General features: G+C 44.2%; 1 protein-coding gene across 5 annotated transcripts in view; it reads right to left on the bottom strand.

Annotated features, from left to right (window-relative positions):
* KCNMA1 (potassium calcium-activated channel subfamily M alpha 1) overlaps positions 1-17385 on the bottom strand; it is a gene marked incomplete at both ends in the record, with an annotated part of 724384 nt that overhangs the window by 331055 nt on the left and 375944 nt on the right. The window lies entirely within an intron of this gene.

Genomic DNA, 17385 nt, shown 5'->3' with positions numbered 1-17385 from the left:
ATTTATGCCATTTCTCTTCGGCTTGAAATAACTATAATTCGGAAGCCATTTAGAGAGGTCATAGTTTTTCTCATCAGACCATGTTGTAACAGAGAATGTGTTGGTTTTCCAGATGGCATTGACCCAGCCACTTGCTCATCTTGGTCTTCTCAGGTGATCTTTGCCCATCTACACTGTCATCCCTAAAATTCCTTATTGTCAGCCTCGCTCCCAAAACAAATTTAAAAGAAAGTGCAAGAAAGCTAGAACATGCCTAGAATGAACCAAGAGTGAGAACCACATAATAGTGGTGGCCTGTTGAGATACTTCTTGACTGGACATGCAGACATGGTGGCAGGAAACCCAGAAGGGGAGAAGACTGGGCCAATGGCTCCAGGAGACACTGCCAGGGCTAATGAAGGTCACTAAGCCACAAGTCCATTTTCTCAAATGTGGGTGTTTTGCCCCTTCTCCTGGTTCTGACTGGTTGTCATGCCTCCTTCCCTTCCTCCGTACTGGCAGTGGTCCCCTAACCAAGGATAGCTTCTCTAAGCAACACAGTTTCAGACAGGACACGTTCAAGGAGGGTCAGTTCAAGCCACAAATGTGGTTACCTGGCAGAGGTCATGAGCAGCAGGCAGAAGGAGGTGAAGAACCTCAGTGGTACTGGTTCACCTGCTGAACCAAAGAGCTCCATAAACCAGAGATCTGGGGCAGTAAGGAAGCGCGTGGGAGTCTCCACTACTTGGAATATTGCCTGATATCAGAGAAGTTCCAGAATAGAGCAGTCCTTGATCAAGCTGACTGCGCCTCTCCCAGCATGAATCTGATGGCTACAGAGGAGTCTGGGAATTTCCCCACCACATTTCTGCTATTGGCTTGCTGCTAAAGTCGTGGCATGGGGCAAGGGGTACAGTCCATGAGTCCGCTGATCTTAATCCCTGCCTGTCTCTTTCATTTTGCCAAATGTGCTGAATGACTGGGATGTTACAGTTCCATGGACCCAGACACACCTGGGGTTTGGCTGATCTAATTAGCCCTAGATGTGTCTGCTCCCAAAATAGAGGGTTAATTATTCTAATTTCTGTTCTAACCAACAAGGCATGGCCTGGGCCCATGGCTCAGAGACCCAAATTGGAAGAAGAGCCACATTCTCCTGAACCATTCCTAAAGGTGTTCTATCCGACATGACTGTAACTTTGAAAGCTGGAGCTCCATTTGAAGATGGAGGTGAGCACATGGATCTATGTACGTTTCTCCTTTCCTTTGCATATAGGTCCCAAATCCCTGGATGCAAACGGAGAGCACTGGTGAACTTGCCTCCTTTGCGAAGATCCTCACACTACAGGAAAGGGTGCGGCAATCCCAACACCCGGAGATCGAGCCCAGAGATCAGGAAAGCAGGACTGCTTCTCACTGATGCTGAAGACCAGGATGCCTTGAGAAGAGTTGGGACCCAGCTCAAGCATCAGCTCCCTAGAGCAGCTTTCCCTTAGCCCATGGAGGTGCTGACCACTCCTTCACCACACATCCACCCTGCCCTAGACTCACTCCCACTGTAGCCTCAGCTTATAGCATCTATCCCTGGAGTTACAGCTACCAAGATTCAGATCTCAGTGGCACCATCCATTACCTGTGTGGCTCTGGGGGAGTTCCTTAGCTTCTGTGAATCCCCATCTCCTCAACTATAAAATGAGGGTGATGATAGTGGTAAGGTTCAGACAAGTTAGTAAGAGGAAAATGCCTAGAACATGAACTAGAACATAGGAAGCACTCAATACCCTGTTTGCTGCTGTTGTTACCACTACTACTACCTGTCAGATTCCACGTAAGATTGTGAGCCCCTTGAGGGCAGAAAACTTTTTCTGTATCTGCCTGTGGCCACAACATCCAGCACAAAGCATGGTGCATAAGGATCAATAAATGTCTAATGGATGAATGAATCTGGTAGGCAGTGCTGGACTCTTGACACTCAGGCTTACTAGGCCCAGGTTGCATTACTGAGTCCTCCTCTGAAACACCCTGAGTGAAGGGAGGGTGTCATGGGGCACAACGGGCAGACACGATCTAGGCAAGGTGCAGACAGACCAGAGGAATGAATGCGGCGGCACTGAAGTTGACCAATTGTGTGTTCTTGGGTACATGGCATTTCTTCTCAGGCCTCAGTCCATCTGCTGATGTGCCTAAACAGAGGCTGAAACTGTTAGGAAGATGGGATTATTATTTCAGGAAGAGCAAAGTAGGGAAGAGGAGCATGCCCCCATCTTTCTCCACCTGCCCCAGAAGACTCCACTGTGACTAGGAAAACGAACAAGCTCTCAACAGACCCTGTGCTTCTGAAGTCATGGAGGAAGCCAACTGGTCTACCCGGTCATTCTCGAGGGGGTCCTGTTGCTCCTGATACCAATCTAACGCCCAGTTTGTCTCCATGGTGGGCCCTGAGCATTCAGGGTCACACTCTGCTTCTCCCCAAATCCATGCGGCAGGAAATCCGTGCCACTCCTGCAGCTGCTCACAGATGACTCACAGAGGTGGCCTGGACTACTGCTCACTGGGTAAGCATCACTGAAGAGGCATCTGCGGCCTTCCTCCTGGGACCTTAAGAGGAGGCAGGAGCTGGGACCTGGCAGGCAGCCAAGGAGCCATGGAGGCCACAGGTCCAAATGCAAGAGAGCAACAATCCCTTTTGAAACTGGAACTGCTGAGGTCCCATCTGCAGGACAGATAGCACTCTGGGCCCTTCTTGCAGTCTCATCATCTCACCAGGGCTCTGACTAAACAGCCCTGTGATGCTGCAGGCTCAGCCTCCAGATTCTGGCTCTAGGGGTATCCTCCTGCCAGCGCCCTGGGGGCCTCTGTTGCTAAGCCCTTTAAGACTACCAGACAGGAGGCCCCTACTCACCTAGAATCTAGAGGACGAAGGGGGCTGTCCCTGTACAGCTGGAAAAGGCGTGTTCTAACAGTCCTTTGTGACTTTAGACATGGTATTCAATCTCTTTTGAAATGCCAAATAACACTGGAAGAGGGAATGCTATTTTTGTGATTTTTCGGAGGGGTCATGAACTAGTAAGAGTTTGGGAACATGGCCTGGAGGGTTCCTGCCCCTGCTGTGTGTCCATATCACTATTCTATTTATAACTGGCATTAGCCTCTTCACCCTAACAGCTACACATGGAAACAACACAATAATCCAGTTCTAACAGATGTACACATCCCTTTCCCCTACCTACTTCCTCCCTCAGATCTGGAATATTCTGGACTTGCAGCAATAGCTGCAAGAAGCTGACCAAACACACTGCCCGGAAACAAAGGCCCCCATCCCTCCTTGTCTGCATCCAGGAGACACCCTATCTGACCCATCTCAGCCTCCCACCCCCCCACCCCTCCCCAAGCACGAAATGGCGAGGAGAAGGCCCCCCGCCACCACAAATATTTGTCAGGGTGATTTGGTGAGGTTCAGCACTGAAAGCAATTTCTTACTCGGAAAATCATTTATCATGGACAGTCTGTCGAAAACAATCTCATTTCAAACCCTTCCCAGGGAAAAAAGAACTGACAACTGGCACTAAGTAATCTACAACACGGCCACTGGGACTCATTTATCTTTCCCTTGCCCAGCCCAGGACTGGATGCTTTCAGGAGAGAAGACGAATAAATCACATGGGCTCTGAGGAAACCTGTTCACCCCACAAAGAGGGGCTCCAGGTGAAAGGAGGAGCTCTCCGGACGGACGGCCATGAACTCCCGGGTGTGTAACTGGAGATTCTCTGTGGTCTCCATTTTACTAAGCCCATGTCCAAAAACAATAACTTCGGTATTCCTTCCCCATTACAAAATATGCCCTTTTTGTACTTTTAATTCATCTTCAAAGCCAGAATTCTCCTTCTCCAGGAGTAATGAAGGAAAGGCTTATTGCTTTTTTATATAATCCAAGTTCCCCTTTGCCTGAAGCAGCATTTCCTTTGCCAGACCATAGCATGGAGTTTACGGCATATTAGATAATTATTCTGTGCATGCCGTTTCCACTGACGTCAACAGCCTGGAAAGAGCCAGAATACCAAGCGATTTGAGGTCCATGGAGAAAAGCAGAAGACAGAAAAATTTCCCTGTGAAGTTCCAGGCATTTTTTTGCAATTAGTTACAGATAGGAAAAGCGATCAATCAGCTTCCCTTACTGACTGTCTGACTAAACCCAGGTTCTGGTTCTGAGGCTCACCAGACCCCAGAAGATGCCTGTGAACTCCCAAGTTCCATCATTCTAAAGCTCTGGCCCGTCAGTGACTTGGAAGGTACTGCCGAATGCAAATTATGGCATAAATGCTGTACTTCCTGGGATCCAAATGAAAACAAAACCACCTTCAGAGATGGGTAGCTCCTTCCAGTTCCCAGAAAGATTTACACTACTTTATGATTACAACAATTCTGAGTCTGAAATAAATCACTAGCAGTGGTACCTGTGTTGTTTTAGTATCAAATTGTCCCCAAATGGCTTTCATTTTGCTGTCACTATCGGGTCTGAAATCCTGACTTTGGAAGAAATAATACGTGATTTTGCCCAAGAAAAACATAGGGATTAAAGTGAAAGGTATGGATTCAAATCCTCCTTCTGCCTCCCCCTCACTGTCACCTCAAGTAAGCCACTTTCAATGCCCTGAGCACTGGTTCCCCACCTGTTCAATGGGAATGGCACAGGTACACACCTTATTGTCTGTTGGGAGAATTCAGTGAAGGGATACTGACAAGGGGCTTTAGCACAATGCCTGTCACAGAGTAAGCATTTAATTCACAAATTTTTATTAAACTCACAGCCAGAGGTGAATTAGGGAGTGGCCCAACTGGGCAGTTTCCTGGGTGACAATCTATATGCTACTCAAGAGATCACTAGAAAAATAACAAGATGGAAAAATGGGATTTTCAGGGAGAGTAGTTATTATACGTGAGCAGGAAAAATATTTGGAAAAGCCACTTGAGAGGAGATGAGACTCTGCACGGACACATTTGGAGACCAGAGGGTCTCTGAGCTGCTCAGGCAGCTGCCCGGGGCCTCTGAGGCACCTCTAACATCATTTTCTTCCTCGTCTTCTTTATCTTCACCCACACAAAGCTCAGTCTCTCCACTAAGTATCTAATAAATATGTAAAGAACACTGATTTGAAGGGATATAAAATTATTAGCCTGCTGAGGCATCTCCTTGGTCCACCATTCCCTGAGCTAAGTGGGCATTGGGCCCAAACATTTGCTGCTTTTCTGATTCTCTGTCATTGTTTAACCACCTCTAGGTATCAGAAATTCCAGCTCGGGCCACTTGTAGTCACATAGTGACCCCTCATGAGTCACTTCCCGTGGCACCAGTCCAAAACCCTCATTATCAATGAGGCCAAACCCCAAGGGAGGAGTGACCCTCGGTGCTCACTCTGTGAGGACCTACAGTGCTCGAGTCCAAGAAGAGAACAGTCCATCATGAAGACTGCACCACCGGGACTTCCCAGTGGGTATTATTTGGGAGACACAGCTGAGCTTTGAACATAGGGATTATATTACAACCTAAGTCGTTAAATAGCTGTTGATGCCTCCAAAGTTAATGAGGCCATTTGTGACCAACAGTTACTCATTTTTTAAAAATGATAAGCAGGCCATATTATGGAAGGAACACAGAGATCAATAACCACTCCTGTGAACCAAGTCTATCCTCAAACATGGACAAAATGGAGAGTAAATAAAGGTGGGTCATCCACCTGAGGAATCTCAGCGTCAAGAGTTAACCCACTTTATCGCCCTGAATTTGTCCCAAAGATTCACCTCCCTTGCCCCCATCAACTGGGATACACATAGAAAACAAAACCTTAAAACTTTACTATTAATGTAATCAAGCATGATTGGGCAGGCCATCCACTGCAAAGAAAACATTCTATAATAAGGTCCAATAGCAACAATAAGAAGAAGAAGAATTTAAAAGCAGATGTATAAACCCCCCTCTTCCACTCTGCCTGTATTGATCATTGAGAAGGAAGAGCATTTATGCAGCCTACCTATCCTTCAGGCATGTGTGGGGAAGTTACTCATCCCTTCACCCCAGTGTTAAGGCAGGTAGTATCATGGTCGTTGTACAGACAAAAGATACACAGAGATTATAAATTGCCTAATGTTATATTCCTAGAAAGATGCAGATCTAGACCCGAATCCCAAATCTGTCTGAGTCCAAAGTCTGTGGGAAACAATTTGGTCAGTCCTCAAAAAGTTAAACATAGAGTAATCAGATGACGCAGCAATTCTAAGAACTGAAATAGGAATTCAAACAAATTCTTGGGCAGAAATGTTCATAGCAGCATGATTCAAAATAACCAAAAAGTCTAAACAATCCAAATGAACATCAACTGATGAATGGATTAAAAAAAATGTGACAAATCCATATAATGGAGTATTATTCAGTCATAAAAAGGAAGGACATACATGCAACAACATGGATGAACCTTGAATACATAATGCTCCGGGAAAGAAGCCAGACACAGATGTATGCTTCCATTTAAATGAAATATCCAGAAAATATAAACCCATAGAGACAGATGCAGACAAGTTGCCAGGGGCAGGAGATCACTTTTTATGGGTATGAGGTTTCTTTTGCAGGTAGTATAAGTATCTTAAAACTAGAAAGAGGTAATGGTTGCCCTAACAGGGCGAATATATTAAATATTAAATATGTTAAATATATATATAAATATATATTTATATATATAAACATATATGTTAAACATATATTGATATAATATTAATATTAATGTAATATTAATATTAATATTATTTATATAACAATTTATTATTTATATAACATATATTAATATATTAATATTAAATATGTTAAATATATATTAAATACCACTGAATTGTAAACTTTAATATGACTAATGGTTAATTGTATACTGTGTGAAATTCACCTCAATTTGAGAAAACTACCAAGACTGGTAAAACAGGGGCACCTAGGTGGCTCAGGCAGTTAAGCGTCTGCCTTCAGCACAGGTCATGATCTCAGGGTCCGGGGATCGAGCCCCATATCAAGCTCCTTGCTCAGCAGGGAGCCTGCTTTCCCTCTGCCTGCCACTCTCTCTGCTTGTGCTCATTCTCTCTCTCTCTTTCTCTCTGACAAATAAATAAATAAAATCTTTAAAAAAAAAAAGAGTGGTAAAATACAGAAGATGATTTCACAAGTTCTCTAATTTGACTCTATCCTCTGTGGATGAGGAAATGGAACCAGTGGGTCTGTCTAACCTGCAGTTATACAAGAAAAGGCAAAGTTCTTTTGGTGCAGTTGGGATTAGAAATAAGCCCTCTGTCAATTAATTTCATGGGCTGGACATCCCAGCTCCCGAGGAGCCCTGGAAGAAGAGGAAAAAAATATCAAGGGAAATATATCTTCCTCAAGCATAACTGAGTGCATAGCAACTCCTGCCTGTCTGGATCAAGGCTAAGGTTCTGGAGACATCTTCCTCCAAACCTCCATCCACCCAGGGAAAATGCCTTCTGTTTCTATGTGAACATGAGCCATGGAGGGCTCAACATCATGGAAAACCCTTGGCTCCCCACAAGAGAGCCATGCACTCGCTCAGGAGGAGTCCGTTCCATTTACTTCTGCTTGAGGTGAAGCGAATAATCTCAATTAACAATGTGATTACTTCTTTAATTTCCAGAGCTCGTTCATTACTGAAGCCATGCTGTCTCCAGAGAAGGACCTTAAGTAACAAGGATTTTAACACGCCTGTACTGACAATTTACTTAGCCTGGGCTTCAGCTGGGACCAGGTGACTGAAGCAATCATGGTTATTTTATCCATTATTTTGCTAACATTATCAAAATCCTATAATACCCAAGGCCCTGAAATGACATTTTCCTCTCCTTCACTATTTGTACATGTGATAGGAAGAAAATTATGCTTGATGGACATGTTTAAGATACATAAATTCTTGAATAGATTCTTCCCTACTTGCTCTGATCACAGATCTCTTTCCACTGAACAAATTTAGCATCGGCATGAGAAGTGATGAGGCTGAGGGTTCATTCTCTCTCCCCAGCGTGGCTTTCCAAAGCGTGTGGCTTTTATGTTCTTTCTTTGCATGCCTGAGAGGGCATGTAAAAATGTGGTGAATGTGTGTGCATATGCATATGTGTAATGAATATTTTTCTCTGTTAAAAGCTACAATGAAATTGATGATGGCACGGCTCTCCAAAGAGTTTGTAGGGTTTAGGTATCCTCTCAACATTTCTGTAGCTTGTAACTAAACCTCAAGTCTTCTAGGAGGAAAATACCAGTTATTAAGTCAACAACCTAGAAGTCACTCTTCATGTTTTTCACTTTTCAACTGAACGGCACGGTCTGTCTCTGATACCTCCAGTGTACACTCAACCCCTCTACTGCCTCCCTCCCAGCCCAAGGCGTCATGCTCTCAAACGGGACTAATGAAACAGCCTCTGAAATGCTTCCATCCTTTAATCCTGTGCCCCACACCCGGTTCTCCACATCACATCAGAATGACTTCTTCTGTGGGTAACAGCTTTATTGACCTATGATTCATACACCATGCAATTCGCCTCCCTAAACAATCCAATTCAATGGTATTTGGTATATTCGCAACGTTGTGTGGCCACCACCAAAGTGAACTTGAGAATATTTTGGTCACCTTAGGAAGAAAGCCTGTACCTTTTAGCCACCCATCGTCCATCTTCCCACTCGTGCGAGCCTGAAGCAAGCACTCCTCTATTCTCTGTCTCTCTGTATTGCCAGTTCCGGCCATTTCATATAAATGGAGCCATACAATATGTAGTCTTTTGTGACTGGTTTCTTTCACTCAGTATAACATTTTCATGGTTCATCCATGGTGCAGCATGTATCAGGACGTGGTTCCTTTTTAAGGCCAAATAAGATTCCATCACGTGGTTAAACCACATGCTCTTGATCCATTGTCCATTGACAACCTAAGGTTGTTGCCATTTCTTGGCTGTTATGATTAATGATGCCATGAGCATGTGGGTCCAGGTTTTCATTAGTCTTGGGTATAGTTCTAGAAGTGGAAGAGCTGTGTCTTTCAGGAACTCTATGATTAACTTTTTGAAGAACTGTCAGGCTGCCTTCCAAAGCTACTGCACCATTTTACATTCCCACCAGCAAAGCACAGGGTTGCAGTTGGTTGACTTTCTTATACTTACCAACACTTGTTATGATCTGCCTTTTTCAGGATAGCCATAGGAGTGAGTATGAGGTGGCATTTCATTATGGTTTTAATTTATACTTTCCTAATGATGACTGTGTTCATGAATATCCAACCTTTGCTAATTTTTTAATTGGGTTGTATTTTTATTACCGAGTTTGTTTTTTTTTTAATATATATTCCACAAACAAGTTTCTTGTGAGATATATGATACATAAATAAATATCTTCTCCCATTCTGTAGGCTGTCTTTTCATTTCTTAGTAGTGTCCTTGGAAACCCAAAGTTTTCAACTTTGATGAGGTCTAATTTATGTATTTTTTTTCTTTTGTTGCTTAGGCTTTTGGTATCATATTTAAGAACTAAGTGCCAAATCCAATGTCACAAAAGTTTACCCCTATGTCTTCTCTTTAAAGTTTGATAGTTTCTGCTCTTACATTTAAGCCTTTGACCCATTTTGAGTGAATTTTGCATATACTGTGAGGTGGGGGTCTAACTTCATTATTTTGCACACAGTTCATCCAGTTGTCATCCCAACACCATCTTTTGAAAATGCTACTCTTTCCCCATTGAATGATCCTGGCACCCTTATCAAAAATCAGTCAACCATAGATGTATGGGTTTATATCTGGACTTTCAATCCCATTCCATTAATCTGTATGTCCACAATGGCTTTTTAAAAGTATAAATGACATTATTCATCTCAGTAAAACAGCTCAACTCCCAGTACAAGTCACTCTCTACTCCAAGGGCTTTTACCCAGTAGCACAGATTACTAGGAGGCCCTTGCATAATATTCAGGGATTCCATGACCTTAAGATGAGAAAAATTATGTCTTTACTTTCATTAACCTCTATCTCAAATTTAGGCTGTTCTTTAATTATAAATGCAGGCAATAATCTAAGATAGTATCAGTGACACTTCTGACCCTGTTAGCAATAAAAATCTCGGGTATTTATATGTAAGATTATAATTTATGCCGATGCCTCAAAATATCATTTACATTAATCCTACTTTAAAATTAAAGGTGCATTATTAGAAATGTTGCACTTGATCTTGATAAGAATGTACAAATAGAGAAGCACACATACTCTATCATGAGTTTGTTTTTTATATTCTAATAACTGTATCTTAATGTAACTGGTTTTCTTATCATCCACTGTTTTTATATTACGCATTTATAAATATTCTCAAAAGAGAGTAACACACTCTACTGGACTGACAAAGGAGTCCTCAGCACAAAAATGTTAAGAGACCCTGCTTTTCCCATTACCAGTTTTATTTTCTTCCCAGGACTAATCATCAACTGAAATTATCTTATTTATTCATTTGTCGATATGTTTATTATCTTTCTTCCTCTGCCACTACCGTTGGCAAGTGCTTAGTGCTTAAGATAGTGCCTGGCACATAATAACCTTTCAACAAATATTTATTGAGTTAATTACCAAATCATGAGACATTTTCTAAACAAGAGCTAAACCATCAGCTTAATAAAAATCAAAACGACTGGTACCAAGTTACTGATGTATAATTCACACTGAAAATAATTTCACATTCATAACATCAGGTTTAATAAATGCCAATATAGTCTATGTCCTGTACTAGCTGCTTTATATGGAGTATTCATTTACTGTTCTCGGTACTAAGAAGCAGAAATTATTATGATCCACATTGACAGCTGTGGATAGTAAGTCTCAGAGAGGTTAATTTCTTCCCAACGGAACACAGCTAGTAAGTGACAGCATCAGAATTTGTAACCAGGTCTAACTGCCTCCAGACTATCAGTTTTTAACTGCAACAAAACACTTCTAGGAAAAAAAAAAGGGGAATTTCAGAGAAAAAGAGAATGATTTTTTTATTGTTCAAATGAGAAAGCTGAGATCCTGTGAAGTTAAGAAATATGCCCTGGGACATAGAGTTCAGCAGAGATTTCCAGTAAAATGTTCTTTCCACTGTCCTGTTTATGCGCTACAGCAGGAAAACCCCTTAGCAAAACTATAGCAGAACTGGGTGCTAACAGATTGCCTGCATGAAAGGATGAATTTCTAAAAAGTTTGACTTTGCAAGCACAATTAATACTAGCAGCTATCAACCAAAGTCTGTTCTTTCTTTTCCTGGGTCAGGCTTGCTTCTCTAAATATTAGGACTCGGCCTCATTCAGGACATTAAGCACTTCATTAAGCTGAAATCCAAGTTAATTTGATTGCACAATTACAAACTGTCCCTTGCTAGAGATTGTCTCATTTGTCAGGTGGCAAGGGGGCAGCATGGCCTGATGGCATGCCGGATCTGCATTTTATCCCCAGCTTGAGGTCTCTGCATTTTCTGGTTTTGACCTCATCAAGTCTTACGGGGTTGGTCGGGGCGGTGGGGGGCGGGGGGGGTGTGCGCAGGGCAGAAGTTAAACTGGATCAGGGAGGCAGATGTTTTCCTTACCAAACCTACCAGGAGGCACCTGGAGGCCCATCCATGGGGTCTGCAAAGGAATTGGGCACAGGAGTCCTGGTCACCTAGAAATGGCAGCAAATGGGCTCAACCCAAAAGCCTGCTGTGGGGGCGCCTGGGTGGCTCAATCGTTAAGCGTCTGCCTTCAGCTCCGGTCATGATCCCAGGATCCTGGGATCAAGCCCCATGTCAGGCTCCCTGCTCAGCGGGAAGCCTGCTTCTGACTTTCCCACTCCCCCTGCCTGTGTTCCCTCTCTCACTGTCTCTCCCTATCAAATAAATGAAATCTTAAAAAAAAAAAAAAAAAAAAGCCTGCTGTGCCCTGGGCAAGCTCACTCACATGGGGACCATGCGTCCAGGTGGCCCTTTCCCTGTCCCCTTGCCCAGCTTTACTTTACCAACTGCAGGCTCACCTGCTCAGCTATTAAGCTTGGGTGTACACAGGAATGGATAAATCACTATTTTCAACAGTGATTTCGCTGACATTAACAGACACTGGAAACACTAGACTCTGTGAACTAGCATTTCCCTCTCCTCTGCTACTCTTGCATGTGATTGAAGGACCCACCCCAAATCCTCTCCAGGAGAGACCCCGTCCTCAGGCAGCATAGTTCCCTCACTGACTCTAGTAGAAAAATATTAACCTTGCCAGAGAGAAGTCTGGCCTTGGCCCTCAGCCTCTGCAATGCAATCTCCTAGTCTTTGGATGTCAGGCCTGATTAAAAGTCTTTGCCTGAGTGTCTTGCATCAGCCAGGAAGTAAAAAAGCAATTGGCAGGGTGGGGAGGAGTGGTTAACCACACGAGAAAGTCTAACAATGTGATATAAGGTGGGGGCTTTGGGTCACATGGTTATTTGTCAACTTTCAAAAAGACTGGAGACTGAGGTCAGCCTATGTGATGGACAGTCACCCAGGTTTGTATGTTGGAGCTCCCCAAAAAAACTCTGACCACCTGGCTTGGTGAGCTACCTACACTGGCAATATTCTCTGTGTGTTGTCACACATGGATGCTGGAAAAGTTAACACTGAGTTAACTGAGTTAACAAAGTTAACACCATGACTCCATAGGGAGAGAACAATGGAAGCTCCTTGTTTGGCACTTTGCTGGATCTGCCCTATGTACCTCTTCCCTTGGCTGAGTTTAATCTGTATCCTTTCCCTGGAGGAAAACGTCTTTGAGCCTAAAAGCTTCTAATGAATTTTGTGGTCCTTGTAGGGAATTATCAAAGCTGGGGGTGGTCTGGGGAGCTCTTCGAACTTGATGCTGTTGGTAGCAGAAGGTAAGGGTGGTCTTGCGGACTGTTCATCCTACGCTCTCCTTCCATATTATCTCATTTCCACCCATGCCTGGACCCTTCCACCCGTGCCTGGACCCTTACTGCAGCTCAGAAAGCACACTCTCTTCTGGACTCAAAGCTAACACTGCTCACACAACATTTTCACAAAACCTGTAGTAAGATACAGATTTCAAGGCAAGAGCCTGTAGAGACACATACATTTATACGGTATACACAGTTCTATGGATAGAACTGAGACAAATTTTCACCCAATCACAATGACCTTCTGGAGCAGTATTTTCACCAAAGACTATTCAATCTTATCCTCTAGAAGTGCTCATTGTGACCCGCTCTACCACCTTCCCCAGCTGTTAATGAGTCGTGAGCTACAGCCTTAAGAAGCTCGGGTCTTGCGCACCACCTCGATAATGAACCACATCACTGCCTTGCAAATTCTTGTTTTGTTTCCTAATTTTAATGTGTTTACATCTTGTCTCTCTAAAGACCTGATTAAAAGCTTCAAAACAAACCTCAAAAGGACAACAGAAATATCTAAACTTGGGGGGCTACGTTCACACTGGGCACGGCACTCAGAGCCTTTTAGGGGCACGATCTGATGGCGTGCGCCCACGGCTGCCAGGTGGGTATTACTGCTGTCCCTCGTCACCATTTTCACCTGTTTTGCACCAAAAAAGGCATTACAGTTTGGAAAGCCTGAGTAGGTTGCCCAAGGACAAGGACTATGAAGTGGTAGAGCAGGGTAAGCCCAAGGATGGTCTGAGTCCGGATTCTGCTCCTAGCTCTTAGGCAGCGCTGCCCCTCCTTTCCATCCATTCTCATTCCAGGCCAGAGCCCCCCAGCGACCCCTCTGTCCCCCATGGACAAGGCAGCAACAACACACATGAATGCACAGAACCGGCCAAGCAACTCGGGGTGGAAGTAGCTGGCAGACGTTTCCTCCAGCCGACACCCTTTTCAAGCAAGGGTCGCTGACCTGCTGCCCCTCCCCAAAGCTGCCAGGCCTGTCTGTCATGGTTCCCCTCACTCCTTTCAGGGGAGTCTCCTTCTTACGGAACACCAGTCACCCCTGACTGCTCCCCCCCACCCGCACCAATTAAACTGTCACAGTTGGCTGGCTTGGAGACAGGTGCAGGCAGGAAGAAATCTGAAAGAAGCTGGAAACTCGGGAGAGATGGGGCTTCTCTCCAGAAGCTGCTCTTTGGTTTTTCTGTCACACCGGTCTGCAGACGGGTCGGATGAGCCCACAGACGTCCCCCAGGGACTCTGCAGCCACAGGTGAGACACAGCCTTCTGGAGAAGTGGCAGCTGCCTGTGTCTGTATGGGCACCCCAAACTCCGTTTTCAAGATTTCAAATGCAGCGGGGGAAGGGGTATGACTGCTCAAGAGGAGAAAACACGCCACGGAGAGTCTCGTGCTTCGACGTGTTTTATAGGCCAGGAAGAGAGGGTTCCCGATCTCTGTTTGATCTTTGGGTATGAGGACTGCCTTCTGTCTGGCACGTGGTCTTCATGGCAGAAGAAACAGCAGTGCTTGAGCAGATGAACCCACCCTGCAGAGCAAGAATCCTTAGCATGGGGTCCATGGACCAATTTTAGAGTCCCTTGCAAGCAAAATTCCTACAGTATTCATCAAATTTCCAAAGTGGTGCTTGACCCACAGGAGAGCCATCACCACGGCACATGGCAGTCATACATATTGCCTTCTCTAATTTTATTTGCTATAGGTACCAACTCTTACTCATTCATTCCTCCTCTGAGCATATGCACATGAGTGCACAGACACGCAACCACCAAATGCCCCATCCGTATCTACTCTCCAGCCTCACCAAGTACCCGGCGACAGACTGCACACCAAGACACGGACAGGCTGCACGGCTGCCTGGAGTGCACCTCTGTTATCACTGCTGCTCTCTCCGTTATCACTGCTGCTCTCTACGGACATTGGCTTAGCCTTCCCGATCATGTTTTTATGAAGAGGGCAAAATCCTTACTGGACTCCCCACCCTTCCTCCTGATGCTAGTGGAAAAGCATGTGCCAGGTAGAGCATCTCACGACCTCCATGTCCTTCATCGTTCTTTATATATGGTCCCTGAAGTTCCCTCTAAGGCATCAAGATCGACTGTTTCTCAGACTGGGCCATTGGTTCATCTTTGGGCAGGAGGTAGGGGGAAGCAGAGAAAGAGAGAGGTGAAAATACCAGCTCTCAAAGGAAGAGACAGGAGCTCTCTGGGCATAAAGAGGAACATAGACTGAATATCTTTAAGAAGGACAAGTGCCTTATAGTGGATGCCAACATCTAATGGCCCTGGAGTCCTACCTACATTTTCCTCCTGAGAGTATCATAATTAAGTGAAAGGCAGTATGAGTATTTTCCATTTGGAAACCAGACTGATGAAGAAGTTCTACTGGAGTCAGGATATCATAATGGAATGGCCATCTTTTTTGTAGCTCTGAAAATATGTGAGCTCTATAATCAGAGTCTAACAATGCTACCTTAACATTAGCTGCAAGTTTCCATGTAAAAAGTAAAAGATGAGGGGATGAAGCTGTAGCTCAGACTTGGGACCAGATGCAGGGAGAAAGATCCAGAGATGCTTCTGATTTCATTTTTGAAGGGGCCATAGCATAAGAATTTCATCAGGAAATGTTAAACTGAATGCTAAACAAATTGCAAAGTTTAAGGTTAATTAAAAAAAAAAAAATACAGCCAAGGGGTATCTGGGTGGCTAAGTCAGTTAAGTGTCTTCCTTCGGTTCAAGTCATGATCCCAGGGTCCTGGGATGGAGCCCCACAATGGGCTCCCTGCTCAACGGGGAGTCTGCTTTCTGCTTCTCTGTCTCCTTCTACCCCTCCGCCCTGCTCTCATGTGCTCTCTCTCTAGCTTGCTCTCTGAGATAAATAAATAAAATCTTTATAAAAAATATAGCCAAGATTTATCTATGTTAACTCACCCATTAACTATACCCACATAGGCTAGAAACTGAACCAAATTTCATATAATATGTCCATTTAGACAAGTAAGTCAGAAGATAAGTCTCCAATACTTATCAACACAAACGCGTAGTATAATCAACTCTGCTTTGGTCACATTAATACACCAGCAGACCAGATAGATTTTGGCCTCTTTTCTTATAAAGAACCTGACAATTTAAGGGGGTTATGTTCACTTCCATTTATGTCCTGGAAAATACACTCTTGTGACTTAGCAACCATGTTTAAAAGGCTCTTGCAGTTCTTAAACAAACAGAGTGTATGTTTATGAGGTCCTAACGACGTTATTTTCAGGGATGACGTTGAGTTCGTGATATGTAGCTTTAGGGATTTACAGTAAGTTGTGGGTGATTTATTGCTGTGACATACAGTATCTGCCTAGAGAGGAGTGGACACTTACCTAAGCAGCATTTGCAAGTGTGTTAGATGGAAACAAGCCAGAGCACCTGGAGACCACGGGCTCCTTACTTTGGAGAGGGAAGGGGCCCTTTCTGGGGGATGGAGAATCAAGAGTTAAGAAGGTTTTCTGGCACTCAGAGAGCAGAGCTAATTCAAGACCAGAAAGAGAGACAGTTTAGAATAAAGATTGAAGACGGGAGGCCCAAATCTGGCCTGCAGAAGTGTTTTGTTTGGCCTGCAGAGTACTTTCAAAGATCTGGAGCCGTGGGCAGTATTTTAAAACTGGAGATTCCGCATAAAGCCTGGTTTCCTCTCCTCTCTCTGAAACGCAGGAAGATCAGGCCCCACGAGCCTGTGCTCTGCTCCGGGACAATCAGCCGGAGCTGGGAAGCCACCTCGGGATAGAGGACTGAGCTCTCACCGCAGCTCAGTCCTCACCAGATCTTCCCTCTTTCCTAACATCTGCCTGCCCCCCATCTCCTGGAGCCTACCAACCTTGCTGGAGGGAATGGTATATTTTCACTGTAGTGCTCTGAGCAAACAGATCCCCTAAACTGGCAAGGCTCATTTTCAGACAGAAGGATGGACAAAGCACATGTTTTTCTCTAAAACTCATCAGAAGATTATTAGGTTTTCTGAAAAAAAAAAAAAAATCGGACCTATCTACAGGTGCCATTTTTTGCTTAAGGCTGGGGTGCTAAAGTCCCTATTTCCCAAAGCCGAGTCAAAAGACATGGTTCGAAATGGAATGTTTATTTTTAATTTCCTCATCTGAAACAATTAGGTGACACTGAGAGGGATAGGATATTAGGCCTCTGTCTCTGGGCTTGTTTTGTTATCTGTGAAAATTTCCAGATGGATGGGGCTGACAGAAAAGGAGGAACCAGGGCCAACTTTCCATCAAGCACAGCAGACACAGTGCCTACAGCCCACCAGACTTCCAGTGACCTACAATAATGCCTTAATTTTCATTTCTCTAAAATCAGAAGAAAAAATATATATAATAATAATGAATACAGGATACCAAATCCAGCCTGGATTATGTTCATCTTTATAGGAATGCCGTCACAAAATGT

The sequence above is a fragment of the Martes martes genome (assembly GCF_963455335.1).
Source record: "Martes martes genome assembly, chromosome: 14".
Lineage (NCBI taxonomy): Eukaryota > Metazoa > Chordata > Mammalia > Carnivora > Mustelidae > Martes > Martes martes.
This window is presented reverse-complemented; position numbering and strand designations above follow the sequence as displayed.